The following is a 5,986-nucleotide window of genomic DNA, read 5'->3' on the forward strand; positions in this document are numbered from 1 at the left end:
TCTAATACTAATTTACAGTATAACTTTCTTCAGATCCATTTTTAACCTATATAACACCTATAACAGTTTTATTATTTTTTTCCAGAAAGGCATTCATTATGGTAAATATCCTCTTGAGGATATAAGAGGATTGATCCTCTTGCCGTGTTGCAGGCAGGGTTGCCAACCACTGAATCAGGCACTAGATTGGTTGACTTCTCATCTTCACTGTCATTGTCTCAGTTGGCCAACTGGAATAGTAATTTCCAAAATCTTTTAAATCATTTAACGTATACACATTAAAAAAAAAAAATTAAAAAAAAAAATAAATTGCATAGTAACATCAAATATCACATAATTTCTAAAACAAGTCAGAACAACAGTAAGACTTAAGGAGAAATAAATGGAAGTTTGGTCTCTTGACTTGTGACTTCCAATTCCCAAACAGATCATATCTAAGAAGGGTAGTAGACTTACCAGGGAGGATTTTAATAGCATAAAGTGGCCATGAAGCAGTTCACTGATGCCCTTCTCCCTTCTTAACCCCATGGAGCTTCATCTGCATTGAACCTGATCACACATCATTACCAGCAATTTCCACTGCAGGGAAACAGGAATGGAAAGAATACCATCCATCAGTTTCATTCATCAGCTGGATCCGCTTCAACCCAGCCTGAGCAGATCAAAGATACTTTCCAACATGCCACTATTTTACAAGTTTCCAACAACACTCTCACAGTTGGGTTTTGATGTTTTGACCCACAATCACTGTCATCATATCTCTAGAGAGATCCCAGAAAGAACTGCATGTGCTCCTTCTGAGGAATAAGTACTCCACACTGCAAGCAAGCAGAGCACTTCTCAATGATCACTTTATACTTCAGCCAGGTTCCAGTATAATGACCCACCAAAAATTTTCTCTTAGATAAATAGGGAACCTTAATCTTAGCATTGTTCTGCAACATATCAGGAAGTTGTTCTTATGTGTAAATATAACTACAGCTGTCAGAGTGTGTCATCCTAAACTGCAATGGCTAGGCAGACACTGCTTCAACTTTGGGGCACTAAGAGCCTTAATTTCTCATACACAGCAAAAATAATTGATTTCTTTTTATCAGAAATGTGATTCAACCATATTTTATTTGGCCTACAGTTACCCTTCTCAAAACCAACACTGACATTGTGCCACATTTGTTTTAGATATAAAACAAATATGCTCTCTGATATGCTTGATCTCCAAACCAATTACAAAACCTTCCATTCTAATATCCTGCATGAAAAAATACATCATGCTTAAACAGATTTTTCACGTAAAACATTTTTTTTTGGACTGAGGAGAAAAGGGATAGCTTTTCTGAAGAAGGAGATGTTTTAAATTAGCCCACAAAAGCCTTAATGTATCATGTTCTCAATCAAGAGAGCATTTTGCTTATAGTAGCTCTTTTTCCGCATCCCCACCTGACATTGGCTAGAGTCCATTATGCATTCAGCCTGTAAATTCCTATCCATGAAAGCTTTGATTGCCACCTAGGGATTTCTGCCTCTGAGAGAACTACAGACAGATTTGATCACAGCTGTCAATGCACTAACATTGCTTTTTCTCTGAGCTCATAACTGTGATCTTACATTGTAATTCACTTCCGGATTTAAGCCACAGGCTGATTCAATAAGGACTGTCAGCAGCTAATAGTCTGGCTCAGAGTAACCAAAGGAGAAAATAGGCTTGTCTTCCCTCACTCAGTAAACATTCCCATTTTTAATATTCCCAGCATCCCAAGTCATGATTTGAAACAAGCTCAGAAAACGGATAACACTGTAGGGATACTAACACTCAGACATAAAGATGGGGATAATCAATATTAGATAAGTGTCTCTATAGAACGAATTATAGTAAAGCTTGCCAAAATGTGAAAATTGTAGTCAGGCAGATATTTTACTTTCCTGTAGCTATCAAAAATTATCCAACAATTTTGCTTCAGATTTCTCTAAAAATTCAGTGTATTTTTTTCTGCAACAGAGGAGCACTAAGCTGCAGTTAATACAATGCATTCTTTTTGCTCTAAAAGTAACTAGCAGAATAAATGACGTTAGTGTAATATGACCCTCAAAAACCAATGACAGAAATTGATTATGCAGGCAATTGAGCAAAATACAAGAACAGTGTAATGGACACACAGAATTTTCTTTGTTTCCTCTATCTTGGTTGCTTGTCTCTTTTCAGGAGAAAAGTATAAACAAGTTTAAACAAGAAGAACTAAAAATAATACCTCCTATTTTATTAGTTTGGCCCAGAGTATCAAAGGCAGCTTTTGGTGTTACCACAGTAGAGGTTGAACCTTCCATTACATTTTATTGCTGTACAACAAATGGCAGCACAAGAGCAATCTGACAAAATAGCACCTGACATGAAAGTGCATGTTAATCAGAAGTGAGTCATTGAACTCATCCATGCAGAAAAAAAATGGCACTCGTTGATACTCATTGATGCTTGCTGAGCATTTATGGAAATCAAACAGTGGATGTGAGCACAGTGAGGTCATAAGCAGTGTGTTTCAGCAGTGGCAACAGCAATGTGAAGGACAAGTAGTGTTCTAGATTTTTATTAGCAAAGCATGCAGGCTCTTATCCATTTCTAGTAAAAAAGTATATCTAATGGTGGTGACTATGTTGAAAAAATAGTGTTTTGTAACTGAGAATTTGCTCTATCAAATGATGTTATTGCACTCTTTTGTATCTACTGTAGTTTCCATGGAAATATATAGGAGGCATTACTTTTGCAGTCATGCATGTATAAGGGGAAGATCTGATATCTAAGTGATGAGGAAAACAGCATGTGGAAGGAGCTGAACTATAGTAAAATCTACGGAAGGTATTTATTTCAGTAAGGTTCTGCCTACTGCGTAATGATAGCTTTGTGAAACATTACAGAAATTTTACTTTTTTGTTTCTTCTTTTTCCTCTTCAAACCTGGGTATACGGTTAGGAGAAAATCAAACCTTGAATCCTGACAAGACCAGGAGGATGGTGCTTTGGTAGGAGGAGGGGGAGAATGCTGAAGATTTGTGAGTATCCTTCAATGGTTTAGGCATTAGAGTTTGTTGAACTCTTCCCTAAGCATGAACTCATCAGTGTGTGATTCTATGTAGAGAAGACAATTAATTGTATCCTGTATTTGTTTGAATTCATTATTTCCTGTCAATAATTACAAACCTCACACCTGTGAATTAATATTTTAATATATAATACAATAAGAACCTCCAAACTGCAGGCAAAATCTTGCTAGTTAGACTATAATTATTTCTGTAACCTCTTTAGAAAATAAGATCAGAAGATTTTGTTAGTTGGTTTACTGAGTATGCTATCCTTATTTTGTTCTTTCTTTCAGCCTTGAAGCTGAGCACAGCTGGATAAAATTCAGAGGAAACTTAAGATTTCTTTTGATTCATGTTGCCTCCAAATTGTTCCTTGGTACTCTGCTTGCTTTCTTAATTTATCTCTGCATAATGAGAAGCAGATATTCTTGATCAAGGAACTGCTGATAGTTACTAAATTGTTTCCCTGTGGATTTCTTTTATTTTTACTGTTCTATCTGTTCAGTGGGGGTGAGAGGAATCAGAATTATTACATAAGCCTTATTATGTTGGATATGAAAAGGAGAATGATGAAAATGCTATATTTAGTATATACTTGAATCACTAATTCTAAAATCAATGGCATCCATTTTTTAATCTCCTGCTTTGATCATTTGAAAAATACTAATCTCACTGCCATTCTAATTTTATTGTTATCCTCATTTTAAGTAGGAAATAAACTTCTTTAAATACTATTCCTGAAAAAAATATATATACTTAAATACAATAATTGCTTTTAGAGAAAATCTTATATATATATATATATATATAAAAGATTATATATATATACATATATATGATATATACATATAATTCTCTAAAAGCAATTATCTGAATGGATGAGTGAATTTCTATTTCATCTGACCAAATCTGTCTTCAGCCTACTCTTTCTTCTGCTTTTCACTGCCATCTTTTCAGAGCAGTGCTTCTAATGCTAGGGCAGCATCCATGGATTTGAACCTGAAATACAGTTAAATCAAATATATGCCCTTTCTTATTAAATTGGTAGTAATCAGGAAGTAATCAGCAATAGGAAGAGCAGTCCCATGAGGAAAGAATAGGGATCTTCTACTCCAGATGATACTACAAAAAAAAAAAAAAAAAAAAAAAAAAAGGTTTACCTTGAAACACTTATTTTTAAGCTCTCTTTTGCTGTAAAGTTATTGTTGCAGCAGAACGAAAATATATTCATGGTCCACTGTTAATGTTCTGTACTATTAGAATTTCAAATGAAGTAATTTTTATTTTTTTTTCTAGCAAAATAACCAAGACGACCTTGTTAAAATCTTTCTCGGTTTGTTTGTCCAGAGATTACCAGTCACAGAGTCATAGAATCATTGAATGGCTTGAGTTGAAAGAGATCACAGTGACCATCTAGTTTCAACCCCCCTGCTATGTGCAGGGTTGCCAACCAGTAGACGAGGCTGCCCAGAACCACATCCAGCCTGGCCTTGAATGCCTCCAGGGAAGGGGCATCCGCAACCTCTCTTCACTGATTTTTAGGTTGGTGAACAAAGGAAACCTGATACCATTTTCTTGATGAAAACAAATGAATTATATTTCTACAATGTTTTTTCTTTTCTTTTCTTTTCTTTTTTTCTTTTCTTTTCTTTTTTTCTTTTCTTTTCTTTTCTTTTCTTTTCTTTTCTTTTCTTTTCTTTTCTTTTCTTTTCTTTTCTTTTCTTTTCTTTTCTTTTCTTTTCTTCTTCCTTTCTCTTTCCATCTTTCCTTTTCCTTTTTTTTTTTCTTTTCTTTTCTTTTTCTTTTTCTTTTCTTTTCTTTTCTTTTTCTTTCTTTTTTTTCTTTTCTTTTCTTTCTTTTTTCTTCTTTTTTTTTTTTTTTTTTTTTTTTTTTTTTTTTTTTTAGACATGAGATAGTATTTGTGACAATAATGATAGGTTGCTAGTGATGTGACCATCTTGAGAAAATCTGGCCCAAGACTTTTATTTAATTTTCCCTACTTTTCTAGATTGAAAAAAGACATTTACTATCTAAATTAACATTATATAAATTATTATATTCTCTCCCTAGCTAAAATGAAATGTATGAATTAATATAACCTTTTTCCTCAAAGTGTCATTTGAAATCTTAATCCCCAAAATTTATTTAAATCCTGTCTTATTTCTCAGTCCTTAACTTGAATTAAGGATCCATGCTCACTGTCTGTTACCACTGCTTTTGACAATAATGGGGGGAAAAATCCACATATTTCCTAATTATATCAAATTATCTGCAAATATTTTAAGTACCTTTGTCTTCCAGTGTGTTTGAGCTCTGCTGTCTAAATTCACCTCACATCCTCAGACAGATACTCCTGCAGATACAGTGCTTCCCATGTTGCTTTGGGACCTGGGCTAGCTTAGCAGCAGCATGTTCAGGAAGATACGGGAGCAATGACAGTGTTCTTGTTGTTTGACATCTTCCTCTAAAAAAGGTCAACAGATAAATCACTTTAAATTTTTACACTTCCCAGTGGTCCTAAATTTTATGTAAAGGCTATATTTTACCTAGTGAAAACATGTGTAAGTGAAAAGGACAAGAACATTGACGATAGAAGGAACAGTCCAGCTGACATCCCGTGCTATAAGGATGAACAGACGTTGGATTTAGGAGTTGGAGTGGTTAAATATAATAAACAAGAGAGGATGTACAACAAATAAATAAATAAATAAAATCATCTTTATCCTATTATTCATTCTCTTGGAACAGTTCAGATGGCTGTGAATAAGAGAAATGCCGTGCATAGTTATGTAATGAAGTGAAAACAATATGTATGTATCCCTCCCATGCTTACTGCTGTTTACTGAGGGACAGATTTCAAAAGAAACTTCTCAATTGTGCATTTGAAGTTCTTAAGAGTATTTTTCATTAAAAAA

This window comes from Coturnix japonica, chromosome 2 (assembly GCF_001577835.2).
Source record: "Coturnix japonica isolate 7356 chromosome 2, Coturnix japonica 2.1, whole genome shotgun sequence".
NCBI classification, from domain to species: Eukaryota; Metazoa; Chordata; class Aves; order Galliformes; family Phasianidae; genus Coturnix; species Coturnix japonica.